The sequence below is a fragment of the Lucilia sericata genome, unplaced genomic scaffold, assembly GCF_015586225.1.
Source record: "Lucilia sericata isolate MDLA Ls3-8-SP2 unplaced genomic scaffold, ASM1558622v1 Contig000681F_arrow, whole genome shotgun sequence".
Classification (NCBI taxonomy): domain Eukaryota; kingdom Metazoa; phylum Arthropoda; class Insecta; order Diptera; family Calliphoridae; genus Lucilia; species Lucilia sericata.
In genome coordinates this window covers 127701-145057 of record NW_023994685.1, presented here as the reverse complement: position 1 = coordinate 145057, position 17357 = coordinate 127701, and the positions used below count along the sequence as shown (strand labels likewise).

The 17357-nt window shown below is 26.4% G+C and overlaps 1 protein-coding gene across 1 annotated transcript in view; it reads right to left on the bottom strand.

Moving 5' to 3' along the window:
- LOC119607257 (sex determination protein fruitless-like) overlaps positions 1-11829 on the bottom strand; it is a 105306-nt gene extending 93477 nt beyond the window's left edge. The window contains exon 1 of the mRNA XM_037961106.1: positions 11805-11829. The gene's annotated coding sequence lies outside the window, so the exon portion shown is untranslated. The remainder of the gene's footprint in view (positions 1-11804) is intronic.
- Positions 11830-17357: the final 5528 nt, after the last annotated feature.

The window sequence follows — 17357 nt, the reverse complement described above, 5'->3', positions numbered from 1 at the left end:
GTTTGCTATAGAAAACTGATCGATGATAATTTCTATAATTTTCGATACAAACCCGATTGATGTTAAAGTTTTACATATTCTATAGAAAACCAATTGATGTTAAAATTTTATACAGAAAACCGATGATTGATGTTTACGTTTTCTATAGAAAACCGATAGATGTTTAAATTTTCTGTAGAAAACCAATCGACGTTAATGTTTTTTATAGATAGACGATCGAGATTAGAGATTTTTATAAAAAAACTGATTGATGTTAAGGTTTTCTATAGAAAACCGATCGAGATTAAAATTTTCTATAGAAAACTGATCGATGTTAAAGTTTTCATGGGAAAACTGATCGATGTTTAAATTTTCTATTGTCTAAAAAACTGATCGTTATATACGGAATACAGATCTTTACCAAAATTTCCTATAAAATGTCAGTGAAAATTTTATGAGTGTAATTTTTCAAAACTATAACAACAATAAAACAAATCTTAACTGTTTCTTTATTTTCAATGATGTAGATTTTTTTGTGGCAATTGTTTTCTATTTGCATCTATATACATATTCATATATAACAAAATTTAACCAATTCGCATAAATATACCACTTACGTTAGCTAGACAGACATCGTGATCTGTACACAAAGTGTTTAATATGACCAAGACTAACAACACATTACTCTTCACTCTCTCGCTCTGCAGTCTCGTAAGTCTAAACTAAAGTAGAGATTTTTAGAAAAGCAAGTGTCTATTTGAACGATGACTTTAAACATTAAGCTTAGTTGACCTGTCCAGGTATATGAGTGCGTGTATGTATGTGCGAGGCAATTTATTAAACTAAAAAGTGCAATATACAAATACGAATATAATCGTAGTTTACTGTGAACAAAATGAATGAGAAATAGAAAAAAATATATACATATACAACGCATGCTGTGCGTACTGCAATAAATCAACATTTTATTTGTTGAAATAAATCTGCACTTTATTGCTTCATTATTATGCGAAATTGTTATTTATGGCAGCAGGAAGTAGAACAGAGAAAAAAAATATATATAACACTTCTATATTAATACATACGCACGGCTCGGAGATTTGCACAAATGATGTACTATGGGTCAAATTGTCAGATAATCTATTGAAAACTGATCGACAATGTGTTGTGTAAAGAACTGATCGGGTACAAGGTTTTCTATAGATCGATCATGTTTTTTTTATAGAAAATTGATCGATGATAAAGACTTTAACAGGAAATTGGTTAATGATAATCATTCATATAAAGTTGTTAAAGTTTTACATAAAAAACTGATCACAGACAAAGTTTTCTATAGAAAACTGATCGCCAAGAAAATTTTCTTTAGAAAACTGATCGCTAAGAAAGTTTTCTTTAGAAAAGTTTTTTAATAAAGTTGTTATAGAAAACTGATCACTGACAAAAGTATCCTTGATCCCAAACAAGGTTTTCTCTAGGTAGATCGTTGTATAAATTGTTGTTAAATGCATTTTTATTTACAATATTTTGAAATTCTTACCCATAGTGCACAGGTGCTCATATACACAGGTTTCTAATGATTTTCTTTCTACCCGATGATCACAAACAAATAACTTTTTATATGTATGTTCAATTTCTAAAACCATCTAATCATTCTCTGATCTTGTCTTTAACAAATTCTTTTCTTTTTTTTAAACCACTATTTTAACGTGTTTTTTGCTCACGTGGTTTTATTTTCCTAAATAACAGAAAAATCAATCAAATTTTGTTTGTTCATTATTCTTTTATACAATAGATTCATTATAATTGTTTGGCATTTTAATGTAATATCGAATTTTCTTTTTATTATGATTATTTTCTGATTTGAAAGCTTTTTTCATAAGTAATAATGAGTCTTAACAGGATTTAAAAGTTTTATGTTTGAAATATAAAAGAAGAAACAAATTTTGCTCAGTCATAGCCATTAGTTATCTCTGAATGCCCAAGTCTAAAGGATTTTAAAGCATATATTTTTATAGTTTTCTATATTTTTTTATCGCTAAAGATAATGCGTAATACTGGTAGTGAATGACCAGCGTTTTATTGCCAATGTGTCATAAATTGTATATTTGTAAAGAAGTTTTTTTTTTGGCGAAAGAGTTAAGGGGTTTTCTTTTTATTGTGGAAATTGGCTATTTTAAAACATTTTTCAGGAATTTGAAATTTTGCAAAATTTCTATTACAACAAAAAATATTTCTTTTAAAACTAAAAATTTTTTATATTTTTTTAAAGAGAATTACGAAAATATTCTATTGAAACAAAGAATTAAAAAAAATTCTATTAAAACAAGACATTTTGAAAAAATTTAAATATTAAAACATTTTATATAAATTTCTATTGAAACAGAAAATTTTGAAAAATTTTCTATTGAAACAGAAAATTTTGAAAAATTTTCTATTGAAACAGAAAATTTTGAAAAATTTTCTATTGAAACAGAAAATTTTGAAAAATTTTCTATTGAAACAGAAAATTTTGAAAAATTTTCTATTGAAACAGAAAATTTTGAAAAATTTTCTATTGAAACAGAAAATTTTGAAAAATTTTCTATTGAAACAGAAAATTTTGAAAGATTTTCTATTGAAACAGAAAATTTTGAAAAATTTTCTATTGAAACAGAAAATTTTAAAAATTTTGAAAAATTTTTTATTGAAACGGAAAATTTTGAAAAATTTTTTATTGAAATGGAAAATTTTGAAAAATTTTCTATTGAAACAGAAAATTTTGAAAGATTTTCTATTGAAGCAGAAAATTTTGAAAGATTTTCTATTGAAACAGAAAATTTTGAAAAATTTTCTATTGAAACAGAAAATTTTGAAAAATTTTCTTTTGAAACGGAAAATTTTGAAAAATTTTCGTTTGAAACGGAAAATTTTGAAAAATTTTCTTTTGAAACGGAAAATTTTGAAAAATTTTGTTTTGAAAAGGAAAATTTTAAAAAATTTTGTAATATTTTATATTTTTTTTAAATAAACTATTTCTTTGATATAAACCCCTGCTGCTGCTGCTTTATGCTATTCCTGTGTATTTTTTAGTTTTGTTTGAAATTGTTTAGTTTTTTTTTTCAATTATAAAATTGCTTAAAGCTCATTTAATTATAGAAATCAATTTAGAAATATGTTTTGTGGCCGTAAATAAATGTAATTTATTATTAATAAGTTGTTTTGTTTGTAATATTTATGGAAAATATAGGCTTTAAATTAAAAGAAAAAGTTGAAATTGTAAAAGACAAAGACTTCTTTTGCAAAAGACTTAAGAACAGATCAAGTAAAATTATTAATAGTCATATTAAAGTGCATAACCATGTACCAATAGTCACAAATCCATAAAGCTAATTTAAAAAAAAAAATTTGCTCCCCCTTCTCCAGAGTAATTTGATTTATTTAACATTGACTAATAAACAAAACATGATTTTGTATGAAATTAAATGAACAATGAAAAGCAGTTACAATAACAATAAAAAACACTAACAAAATTGCACTTAAACTTAAATATAGTGGTTAAAAGTGCATTTGTAATGCTCATGTACTCGCACTCTTACTTACGTAGTAAATACATACATACATAGATAAGTAAGTATATTGTTGGCTGTTGGTATATTCGTTACACTAATTAAAACTGACGAGAACGTGCAACATTAATAACAACAATAGTGGCAACAACGTAAAAAACAACGCGTGAGTTACGCAGGAAGTGATTGCAAAATAAAGCAGCAACAGCAGAAAAAATACAAAAGGTTACCAGCAATTGCTGCTACTTTTTTATTGTTGCTATTTAATAGACTTGACTTGGAAAGCACCAACAACAATAACAACAACAAGTCAGTGGTGTTCAAATACACATCATTACCACTTCCAAGTGTTTGAATGTGTGTAGTAGTACGTACTAGTATCTATGAGTGTAAATAATTCGCATTGTTGCACAGTGGTATAGGAAAAAAAAAAGAGGGAAATAATTCGGTAACTTCTAAACGGTTAATCCGATTTTAATGAAATTTGGTATGCACAAAGAGGAGGTGTTGTCGAGTTTAGGTTTTGAATTTGGACCTTATAGGCCAACCAGGGGCCCGGCGGGGGGTCCTCAAATTAGGACACCTCGGCTATGTTAAATTTTTAAAACGATCCTATTTCTTCATTTGAGTTCCGATTTAAAAAAAATTTCGTATATAGAATCTCCTCATCGAGCACTATAAAAAATGTCGTCGTAGCAGTAAATTATCTCTTATAGTTTAGGAGATATTCGCATTTGAATATTAAAATTTTAAAATTTTTACCGTCCTTACTTTAGTTTTTTTGATAATAGCAGGTCCAAATATTTCCGATTTTCGCCATTTTTTTTATTTGCTTAACAACAAGTTTATATACCAAGCAGTGAAAGAATTATGTAAAAATCATGACTGAGTCCAAAGTTATAGGCATTTAAATTTAAAAAATTAAAAAAAGGCGATTTTTTGACATTTTTTTGGGAAAAAAGTATCTTTTTCTTTTTAAGTTATCTAAAAAGTTTCTAAGAAGATGTATATAGAATTTATACTTTTTGGAAAGCTGACTTTACATAAAATACGATAAATGAAACAAAACCTAAAAATTTTTGATACCGAGGGGACCAGGTCCATCCAAAAAAACCCTATTTTTTATGGAAAATTAAATTTTGAGCAAAAATTCTCAAATCGCATAGTCGATATCAAATTATAGTGACCTGTTTTATATGACCCAATAAGTTCTTAATCATTTTGTAACGGGTTTCGATAACCCCGCCCCTGGTATGGATATAATAGGCAAAAAACCAAAAAATCCCATTTTTGGGATTTTTTAAAACTTTTTTGGGAATTCCGGGATTTCTAATAAGAAAATTCGAAATTTTTATTTAATTTTGGATTTTGAGTAAAAAAATCTACCTAACTGTAAAATTTCATCAAAAAATATTCATAAATAAAATTTTTATTGCAATTTGAAAAATTTGTATCTTCGCAAAAACTGAATAAAAAACATTTTTTAATTTTTTTTAAAAAAAGTATTCCGCGAATTTTTTAATTTTCAAAAATTATATACAGTTTTGAAAAATAGACAAAATTACCTTTCCATTGATATATAACATGCCTACCTAATGTTTTTTAAGTGACAAATTAATTAGGGAAAACTCAACATCTTTTAGAAAATTTACCTAGCACTATTATTTTCATCCATATATGTAACAAATTTAAGAGTTAACCTTATGGATGAAAATAATAGTGCTAGGCAAATTTTCTAAAAGATGTTGAGTTTTCCCTAATTAATTTGTCACTTAAAAAACATTAGGTAGGCATGTTATATATCAATGGAAAGGTAATTTTGTCTATTTTTCAAAACTGTATATAATTTTTGAAAATTAAAAAATTCGCGGAATACTTTTTTTAAAAAAAATTAAAAAATGTTTTTTATTCAGTTTTTGCGAAGATACAAATTTTTCAAATTGCAATAAAAATTTTATTTATGAATATTTTTTGATGAAATTTTACAGTTAGGTAGATTTTTTTACTCAAAATCCAAAATTAAATAAAAATTTCGAATTTTCTTATTAGAAATCCCGGAATTCCCAAAAAAGTTTTAAAAAATCCCAAAAATGGGATTTTTTGGTTTTTTGCCTATTATATCCATACCAGGGGCGGGGTTATCGAAACCCGTTACAAAATGATTAAGAACTTATTGGGTCATATAAAACAGGTCACTATAATTTGATATCGACTATGCGATTTGAGAATTTTTGCTCAAAATTTAATTTTCCATAAAAAATAGGGTTTTTTTGGATGGACCTGGTTCCCTCGGTATCAAAAATTTTTAGGTTTTGTTTCATTTATCGTATTTTATGTAAAGTCAGCTTTCCAAAAAGTATAAATTCTATATACATCTTCTTAGAAACTTTTTAGATAACTTAAAAAGAAAAAGATACTTTTTTCCCAAAAAAATGTCAAAAAATCGCCTTTTTTTAATTTTTTAAATTTAAATGCCTATAACTTTGGACTCAGTCATGATTTTTACATAATTCTTTCACTGCTTGGTATATAAACTTGTTGTTAAGCAAATAAAAAAAAATGGCGAAAATCGGAAATATTTGGACCTGCTATTATCAAAAAAACTAAAGTAAGGACGGTAAAAATTTTAAAATTTTAATATTCAAATGCGAATATCTCCTAAACTATAAGAGATAATTTACTGCTACGACGACATTTTTTATAGTGCTCGATGAGGAGATTCTATATACGAAATTTTTTTTAAATCGGAACTCAAATGAAGAAATAGGATCGTTTTAAAAATTTAACATAGCCGAGGTGTCCTAATTTGAGGACCCCCCGCCGGGCCCCTGGTTGGCCTATAAGGTCCAAATTCAAAACCTAAACTCGACAACACCTCCTCTTTGTGCACACCAAATTTCATTAAAATCGGATTAACCGTTTAGAAGTTACCGAATTATTTCCCTCTTTTTTTTTTCCTATACCACTGTGTGTTGTTTGTCAGTTATACTCTCGTATTATCATTACAATTATTATTAGTATTAGTGTTGTTGTTGCTGTTAAACAACTAGTAGTAATAAACAATGCAAATGCACATGCGCAGCAGTTTTACCTTTCACCACTGTGTGGTGTTTTGTGTACTGGATTATATAAAAGAGAATAGATACAAAATATATTTGTATAAACGTGTAAAGAGTTTACACGGCAAATTTTTATAAAAATATTGGGAATTAAAACAGCATGTTTGGCTTAAATCAAAATCCATTTAGAAACTTAAATTTTGCTGGCTTTTAGAGTCCTTGATATTAGTGGATTATTACTATCAGAAAAATACTTATTTGGGTACTATCTTTAATAGGTATGAGTTAGTAGAATAAGCGGCATTTTATTTATAGTTTCAATGCTAATGTAAAATACAAAAAACTCATATGTACTTTATACGCTCATTATTATGTATTAAATCTTTACTTTTTTTTAATACAAATCATAATTTTTTATAAATTTTATATGAACAATATAAACCAGAAAATACACTCGAAAAATTTTACATAGTAAATATTTCAATACAAAAATTTTTTTACAAATTTTCAGTTTCAATAGAAAATTTTCAAAAATTTATGTTTTAATAGAAAAATTTTCAGTTTTAACATAAAATCTTTCAACATTTTCAGTTTTAATAGAAAATCTTTTAAAATTGTTCTGTTTCAAATGACTATCTTCTGAAATTGTTCTGCTTTAATAGAAAGTTTATTGAAATTTTCTGTTTCAATAGAAAAACTTTAAAAATTTTCTGTTTCAAAAGAAAATCTTTGAAAATTTTCTCTTTCAATAGAAAATTTTCAAAATGTTCTGTTTCAAGAGAAAAACTTTAAAAATTTCCTCCTTAAAAAGTACATTTTTCAAAATTTTCTTTTTCAATAGAAACATTTCAGTTTCAATAGAAAAATTTTCCGTTTCAATAGAAAATTTTTCATAATTTTCCGTTTCAATAGAAAATTTTTCATAATTTTCAGTTTCAATAGAAAATTTTTCATAATTTTCCGTTTCAATAGAAAATTTTTCATAATTTTCCGTTTCAATAGAAAATTTTTCATAATTTTCCGTTTCAATAGAAAATTTTTCATAATTTTCTGTTTCAATAGAAAATTTTTCATAATTTTCTGTTTCAATAGAAAATTTTTCAAAATTTTCTGTTTCAATAGAAAATTTTTCAAAATTTTCTGTTTCAATAGAACATTTTTCAAAATGTTCTGTTTCAATAGAACATTTTTTAAAATTTTCTGTTTCAATAGAACATTTTTTAAAATTTTCTGTTTCAATAGAACATTTTTCAAAATTTTCTGTTTCAATAGAACATTTTTCAAAATTTTCTGTTTCAATAGAACATTTTTCAAAATTTTCTGTTTCAATAGAAAATTTTTCAAAATTTACTGTTTAAATGAAAAATTTTCAAAATTTTCTGTTTAGTAGAAAATTTTTCTAAATTTTCTGTTTTAGTAGAAAATTTTTAAAAATTTTCTATTTCAATGGAAAATTTTTTCTAAATTTTCTGTTTCAATATAAAAATTTTCCGTTTCAATAGAAATTTCTTTTTCAAAATTTTGTGTTTCAATAGATAATTTTTCAAAATTTTATGTTTCAATAGAAAATTTTTCAAAATTTATTGTTTCAATAGAATATTTTTCAAAATTTTCTTTTTCAATAGAAAATTTTTCAAAATTTTCTGTTTCAATAGAAAATTTTTCAAAATTTTCTTCTTCAATAGAAAATTTTTCAAAATTTTCTTCTTCAATAGAAAATTTTTCAAAATTTTTTTCTTCAATAGAAAATTTTTCAAAATTTTCTTCTTCAATAGAAAATTTTTCAAAATTTTCTTCTTCAATAGAAAATTTTTCAAAATTTTCTTCTTCAATAGAAAATTTTTCAAAATTTTCTTTTTCAATAGAAAATTTTTCAAAATTTTCTTTTTCAATAGAAAATTTTTCAAAATTTTCTTTTTCAATAGAAAATTTTTCAAAATTTTCTTTTTCGATAGAAAATTTTTCAAAATTTTCTGTTTCAATAGAAAATTTTTCAAAATTTTCTGTTTCAATAGAAAATTTTTCAAAATTTTCTGTTTCAATAGATAATTTTTCAAAATTTTCTGTTTCAATAGATAATTTTTCAAAATTTTCTGTTTCAATAGATAATTTTTCAAAATTTTCTGTTTCAATAGAAAATTTTTCAAAATTTTCTGTTTCAATAGAAAATTTTTCAAAATGTTCAGTTTCAATAGAAAATTTTTCAAAATGTTCAGTTTAGAAAATTTTTCAAAATTTTTAGTTTCAGTAGAAAATTTTTCAAAATTTTCTGTTTCAATAGAACATTTTTCAAAATTTTCTGTTTCAGTAGAACATTTTTCAAATTTTTCCGTTTTAATAGAACATTTTTCAAAATTTTATGTTTCAATAGAAAATTTTCCAAAATTTTCTTTTTCAATAGAAATTTCTCTAAAATATTCCTTTTCAATAGAAATTTTTCAAAATTTTCTTGCAATATGTATAAAATTTTCGACTTTTTCACAATTTCTAAAACAAATGTTCAAACTTTTTCTCATGAGTGCATTTTAAACTCAGTGGGTAGCACTATTTTTTTTCTTGCATATATTTTAATAAATACTTAATGTAATGCGAAACACACGTAAAGCGTTGTTTCTTAGTTTTTCTTAAATAATACACACGCTCTCTGTCTCTTACTCCCATCCACAAATAAAAAGCGAGTTACAACCGACAATACGGCTTAGATTACAACAAGCATGTCTCAAACCACGGAGTAAAAGAACACTATAATTGTTTTTCTGTTGTCTTATAGTTCTTCGTTAAACTCATAATAACTTATTAAGTATAATTAAAACGGAACACAAATAAATACATTAAAACACAAATGAACAAAATTAAAAAATTATATACAATATAGAAAAAAAAAACATTTAATACACCGCCACACAGCTACAAAAGAATGCATATTAATTAAATGTATACATGTTCAAGAAATACAGGCATATAAATATTAATTATTTTTTAATAACATAAAAATATTAAAAAAATAGTAACATACAAATGAAAATTATGCACGATGTAGACTTTTGAACAGACGGATGGATGGATGGACGGACGGACTGATAGACATTAGTTGTTTAACACTATGACGTGTTGGAAAATTTTATCACATAAATGTTGAAGTTTATTTATAAAAGTACCATAAAAATTAACAAACAATTCATCAATCTTGTTTAAACATTCATGAAAATGTTTCCATTACCTTTTTTCATTTTGCATAAAACAACAACAAGTTTATGGGCAACAATGTATGAAAACTATGTTCAACATTTGTTGTTGTTTTTGCATAAATAATAATAATAATAATTTTTTTTTGTGGAATAAATTTCATATTTCGCTTCAATTTTTCAAAATTTTCTGTTTCAATTGAAAGTTTTTCTAAATTTTCTGTTTCAATAGAAAATTTTTCAAAATTTTCTGTTTCAATGGAAAATTTTTCAAAATTTTCTGTTTCAATTGAAATTTTTTCAAAATTTTCAAAATTTTCTGTTTTAATAGAAAATATTTTGAAATTCTTCTCATTCAATAGAAAATATTTTGAAATTCTTCTGATTCAATAGGAAATATTTTGAAATTCTCTGTTTCAACTAGAAACCTTTAGAAATTCACAATTTTAAAGAAAAATCGTTTTAAATTTGTTTTTGTTAAGATAGAAAATACTTCAAAGTTTTCAGTTTCAATTGAAAATTATTCGAAATCTTACAAAATCTTTCGAAATTTTGTGTTGAAATAGAAAGTCGTGTATTTCAACAAAACATCTTTAAACATTTTGAGTTTTAAAAGAAAATTTTTCGAGGTTTTCTGTTTTAGTAAAAATAGTTCGAAATTTTCTGTTTCAAAATCTTTTGAAATTTTCCATAAAAAAGTTTTTCGAACTTCAGTTTCTCAATAGAAAATCTTTTAAAATGCTCCGTTTCAATCTCAATTCAGAGAATACTTCGGAATTTTTAATGTTAATAGAGAATCAAATCGAAATTCTATTTTTCAACAGAAAATCTTTCGAATTTTTCTGTTTCAATAGAAAATCTTTTAAAATTTGCTGTTATAATAGCAAATGTTTCAAAATCTTCTGTTTGAAGAGAAAACTTTTCGAAATTCCCAGTTTTAATACAATTTCTTTCTAAATTTTTCTGTTCTTATCGAAATTCTTTCAAAATTTACTGTTTCTATAAAAAATCTTCAGAATTCTCGGTTTCAATAGAAAATTTTTTGAAATTTTCTGTTTCAATAGAAATGTTTCTGCTGAATATCAAAAATGTTTCAATAGAAAAATTTTTGAAACTGTCTATAGAAAATTTTTCAAAATGTTTCTGCTTGATTAGAAAATCTTTAGAAATTTTCTGTTTCAACGGAAAAATTTTCAAAATTTTCTGTTTTATGAGAAAATCTTTCAAAATTTTCTGTTCCAATAGAAAATCTTTCAAAATTTTCTGTTTCAATAGAAAATTTTTCAAAATTTTCTGTTTCAATAGAAAATTTTTTTAAATTTTCTCTTTCAATAAAAATTTTTAAACATTTTCTGTTTCAGTAGAAAATCTTTCGAAATTTTCAGTTTCAATGAAAATTTTTCGGTTTCAATTGAAAATTTTCAATTGCAATCATGTTCTGTTTTAAAAAAAATTGTTTCAAATTTTCATTTTTAATATAAAATTTTCCCATTTTTTTAATAAAAAATTTTCCAATTTTTTTTAATAGAAAATTTTCCAATTTTTTTTTTTTTGAAAATTTACCAAAATTTCTGATTTAAGAGAAAATTTTCCAAATTTTCTCTTTTAAAAGAAAATTTTCCAAATTTTCTCTTTTAATGGAAATTTTTCCAAATTTTCTCTTTTAATAGAAAATTTTCAAAATTTTCTCTTTTAATAGAAAATTTTCCAAATTTTCTCTTTTAATAGAAAAATTTTCCAAATTTTCTCTTTTAATAGAAAAATTTTCCAAATTTTCTCTTTTAATAGAAAAATTTTCCAAATTTTCTCTTTTAATAGAAAAATTTTTAAATTTTCTCTTTTAATAGAAAAATTTTCAAAATTTTCCCTTTTAATAGAAAATTCCAAATTTTCTCTTTTAATAAAAATGTTTCCAAATTTAATTTTGTAATAAAAAATTTAAAAATGTATGTTTCAAAAGAAAATTTTAGAATTTTTTCAAAAAAATTTGATAAAAATGTTCTCTAAAATCAAAGAAAAATAAAACTTATACTTACAAATTGTTTAACAAATATTGCCAGTTTAAACGATTTTCTTCATAAATTTGAACGCTTACCTAAAATTGAATAAAAACAAATATATATTTATTAATAACTTTGTTAATAGAAAATTGTATAATAAATAATTCACATTATTAAAATCTTAACTTTCTAATTTATAACAAAATTTTCTAATTTTGTTTATGAGCAAATTTGTTTAATTGTTCAAGTTTTTTCCTATAAAATAACGTTGTTTATAGAAAAAATGTTTAAAATAAACACACATGTAATAGGAAAAAAGTTAGAAGCAAAAACAAATAAAAAAATGGTGTGTAACATGATAATTAATTTTTAACAATTACTCATCATCGTCATCTATTAGATTCATCATTATTTACAAACATCAAATGTTGAAGCTTGGAAAGAAAGGGAAGGAAACTATGTTGTAGAAATTAAAAAGATATTTTTTAGCAAATCTTGCTTCTATGAGTACAATATTTTGATTATGAATTGCTATATTTCTGACCGAATTTCAACTAACCGAAAGAGCTTTAACCTTAAAGAGCTTTAACCTTAAAGAGCTTTAACTTTAAAATGTTTGCTTATTTTATAAACTTTAACTTTAAAATGTTTGCTTATTTTATAAACCATAAATTAGTACAAAATTTGTTTTGAATTTTGATGTGAATTACAAAATTATGTGCAAAAATAAATAACAGTTTTGGTTTTATTTAATTTTTAAAATTTTGCAATAGGTGGCGTATGATTAATATTAATTCAGTTATAGTTTAATTAAAACTAATGTAACATTTAAACGGATTGAATAAATTCAATTATTCAAACTGATATTAAAAGCTAACAAATGAGACTTTCAAACAATATAACCAAGAAATTAAAATACATTGTTTTTATAATTTTCATTTAATATTTAAAGCAATAGTTTAAAATATTGAAAATTTAAAATCCATATTTTCGAAATTTAGATATCAAAAATTTGTTATATTTCAAATGTTATGGTACTTAGCTTACTTTCCCCTTTTATAACTTAACGTCATCATTAGTTACTTACTAGCTTAAGAATAATAATAGTAAAGAGAAAAAAAAAACGTTTATATTATGAAATATGATGTCTAAAAGAGGCAGTAGTTTTTATGTATGTTTGTAATTTAGCTACAAATTGCCTTCACATCATTTCATTTGATGTGGTGTTGTAGTAATTAATAAACACCGTTAAAAATCTTTTAATAAATTTTACATAAATGCAATATTTATTTAGACAAACAGTAAGCGGTAGTTGTTTTTGATGTTAAAATTTATTTTCATATTAATAGGAAAAAATTCTAAACTAAATAAATAAACATAATTACAATCATTTCAAATCAAGGCCAGCATATAGGAAATATGTTTTAGTAGTTTTAGAATTGTATGTTAACTTTTTATTAATGTTTCCTATTAGTCATACGCATTTATGCTGGTTGCAAACATAAAGCTATTTTGTAAACATTTTGTTAAGTCTCCTTCAATTTAACGACAGGTAATATTTTGTAAGATTTAAATCTTTCTTTAAAAATATCCCAAAAAAATAGAACAAATGCAAGAAAAAAAATATTTGCTATATAAAGTCATTTTATTAAGAAATGTGTTCGTGTCAAGCTATTTGAATAACAAAATTGCAACACTACGTAGAAAAAAATTTTTATAAAAAAAAAATCATATTGAAAACATTATGCTTTGCGGTCAAATAACTGATTTATGTTGTTTGTAGCCAACAAATAGCAAATGACATGCCAATTAGGTGCACAATAGATGTCATGTCAGCGTAAACTATACATTATTATTTATATTACCCCCGAAAATTGTAGAAATAAAAAACATATTTTTTTCAGGTTATACAAAAACAATATACTTTCTGTTAAATAAGCTAAGAAAATAAAAAAAATAATAATAGAAAAAATAACAGAAATAAAAACTACTTTGACATTTTTATGACTTTAAGCCTGTTTCTTGACACAATATACAAATTTAAATGGGAGCAAATTGGAAAAAGCGCTAACAAATGCAAACAGTAGCAATTTGTAAACCAAAAAATGCCTAAAAATTAAGTAAAAAAAGTAAAAAAGCAAAATGGTTAAAAATAGTTTTATCAGTTTATATAAACTAAAACTGTCTGTCCTTCCGACCCTCAAATCCTATAAAAGTTTTAACAAGAATTTATGAAATATTTAAATATTATTTTTAGAAATTCTTTATTTTTGCAATGTTGTAAAGAAGCCTGATTTGTTAGTAACATTTCTATCGTTTAACTATTATTAAAGTTATATTAATTTTAATGACATTACCTCACAATTAATATCAATCATACGCCCCATCTGCGCTTGAAAGTAATCTAGCCTTATCTTCTGAACTACTTTTGCAATTGGAAAACACTGTTAGGGAAAATTGCTAAACATGTCCTAAGCTTTTAGAAAATTTAAATTGTAACCTTTCTATTGTAATAAAAAATAAGATTCAACCCAGCACACTTCTCATTTATCCGCAAATTCATTGAAATACATCCGTATACCTAATAAGGGTTTCATCCGATCCCATACATTGATTTAACCTCTAATCATTCCCAAAGCTTAGCCTCATAGTTACTTCTCAGAGAGGAAACAGCGTCCCACTTATCCAGAAATATTGATTTCATAGTGAATCAATATTTTAACCATCATTCTCTACCCCCGATTTTGAGTTAAAATCACAAACTTCACGTGCATTTCGTAGGAACGCCTCCAATAACCGGCAGAAGATAAAGTCTGAAATTCTGCCCTGTGCTCTGCTTCGATACTAGGTCAGTGATACCACCTGGATTGCAATCGCACCTTGATATGGGAAATTAATCAAGGTAACACGACCGGGAGGGAAATGTAAAGTAATAGTCAGATTTTTTATGTATATCCATTAGTTGTCATGTTCTAGTCTGGTAGACCGGAGGTGGTGGGTTCGATTCCCATCAGAGGGAATGGAAAAGCAGTGCACAACAGGAAGAGACCTGCGTATTTTTTTTTTTTTTTTTGGAATTGATGTATACACATCCTCCTTTACTAACTAACTAACTAACTAAACTAACTAACGAACGAACGAACGAAAGATAACGAACGAAAGAACAACGAACGAACGAACGAACGAACAAAGAACGAAGAACGAACGAACGAACGAACGAACGAACAACGAACGAACGAACGAAAGAACGAACGACGAACGAACGAACGAACGACGAAAACGAACGGAACGAACGAACGAACGAACGAACGAACGAACGAACGAACGAAAACGAACGAACGAAGAAAAAGAACGAACGAACGAACAACGAACGAACGAACGAACGAACTAACTAACGAACGAACGAACGAAAACGAACGAACGAACGAACGAACGAACGAACGAACGAACGAACGAATAACGAACGAAGCAACGAACGAACGAACGAACTAAAAACAAAAACTAACGAACAAACGAAGAACGAACGAACAACGAACGAAGAACGAACGAACGAACGAACGAACGAACGAACGAACGAACGAACAAGGAACGAACTAAGAAAACGACAAACGAACAAAGAACGAACGAAAGAAACGAACGAACGAACGAACGAACGAACGAAACGAAACGAACAACGAAACGAACGAACGAAACGAACGAACGAACGAACGAACGAACGAACGAACGAACGAACGACGAAGAACGGAACGAACGAGCGAGCGACGAGAGCAGCGAAGAGCGAGCGAGCGAGAGAGCGAGCGAGCGAGCGAGCGAGCGAGCAGAGCGAGCGAGCGAGCGAGCGAGCGAGCGAGAGAGAGAGAGAGAGCGAGCGAGCGAGCGAGCGAGAGAGCGAGAGCGAGCGAGCGAGCGAGCGAGCGAGAGAGAGAGCGAGCGAGCGAGCGAGCGCGAGCGAGCGAGCGAGCGAGCGAGCGAGCGAGCGAGGGAGCGAGCGAGCGAGCGAGCGAGCGAGCGAGCGAGCGAGCGAGCGAGCGAGAGCGAGCGAGCGAGCGGGCGAGCGAGCGAGCGAGCGAGCGAGGAGCAGCGAGCGAGCGAGCGAGGAGCGAGCGAGCGAGCGAGCGAGCGAGCGAGCGAGCGAGCTAGCGATCTATCTATCTATCTAGCGATCTATCTATATCTATCTATCTATCTATAGCTATCTATCTATCTATCTATCTATCTATATCTATCGATCTATCTATCTATCTATCTATCTATCTATCTATCTATCTATCTATCTATCTATCTATCTATCTATCTATCTAAATTTTTCAATAACTCATCAAGTTGTTTTTTTAATTTTTCTCTCATAATTTAGAAATTAATATTAATCATACGCTTAGTATAACAATTTAAATGAATCAAAAATTTAAACAGAAAAAACAATATTTTTATTAAAAAATTAATATTTAAAAAAAACTCTCTTCAAATTTCCCTTAAAGCATAAAGCTAATCAATATATTAATAGATATGTATACAATTTTTTTACTTTTTTCCAATGCAAAGTTTTTCAATTACTTTACCACAAAACTACAATAAAATTCAATTTTCTTTTTAAACACATTTTAATTGACCCAATATTTTTAATTTAATTGTTTTCAATATATGTATGTGTTTTTGGATTTCTCAAGAAATTCAATATTCCATTAAAAAAAATATATCACAAATTAATGACTCTAATTCATCCTGAAGGCATTAATTATTGAGAAGAAAAAAATATTCAATTATTAACAATACATATTTCATTGCAAATTTTTTTTCTTGTTATTTTGTTGTTTACTACCAAAAACACATTTTAATGTAGTTTAATGGACAAAGTCATAAATTTGATGTCACCCACTGGTGGTGTTTGTGTTGATAGTGTTTTGGCTGGTCAAAACAAGTAATTACATGAATGGGGAATGGGTCATATACAACAAATATATAAGTAACTTTTTTTTTGCTAGCTGCATTCTACAGCTACATATTTATAGAGTCTACTCAATTACAGCAGCAGCCAGCCAAACAAGCAGCAACAAATACTCCTCTAGCCTTAGTATTAAACGAACATGTTCATAATCATAATATTTGACACTAAAATGTCGTTAATAATTAAATTTCCAGGCAAAATAGCAAACAGCAGTAGCCAATGCTGAAGCTACAGCACAAGTAGATTTACCACCAAAAGCCGCTACTTATGTATAAGACACAGGCTGTGGTTTGAGCAGCCAAGAAAAATATATATAAGAAACTAACATTAAATTTTGTTATCACAATAAAATGTGGCCTACACCGCCGTCATGTTGGTAGTAGTTTTAAACGTTTGCTTTGCAAAAAAAGACATGAATGAATTGTAGTTGTTTTTGGAAAGGCAGTCTTGGCTGCTGCATTTGCTAAACCAAACTTGAAATCAATATTAAGGAGACAAAATGCGAAAAAAAATAAGATGAAGAAAAAAAGGAACGCTAAGGAAAAAAACCCAAATATCAAGCAGTGTTAGCTATCGACGCTTGCTGAGGCAGGGTAAATTGATATGCCACCAAAGTATAAGTAAGAAACAATAAAAATATTATA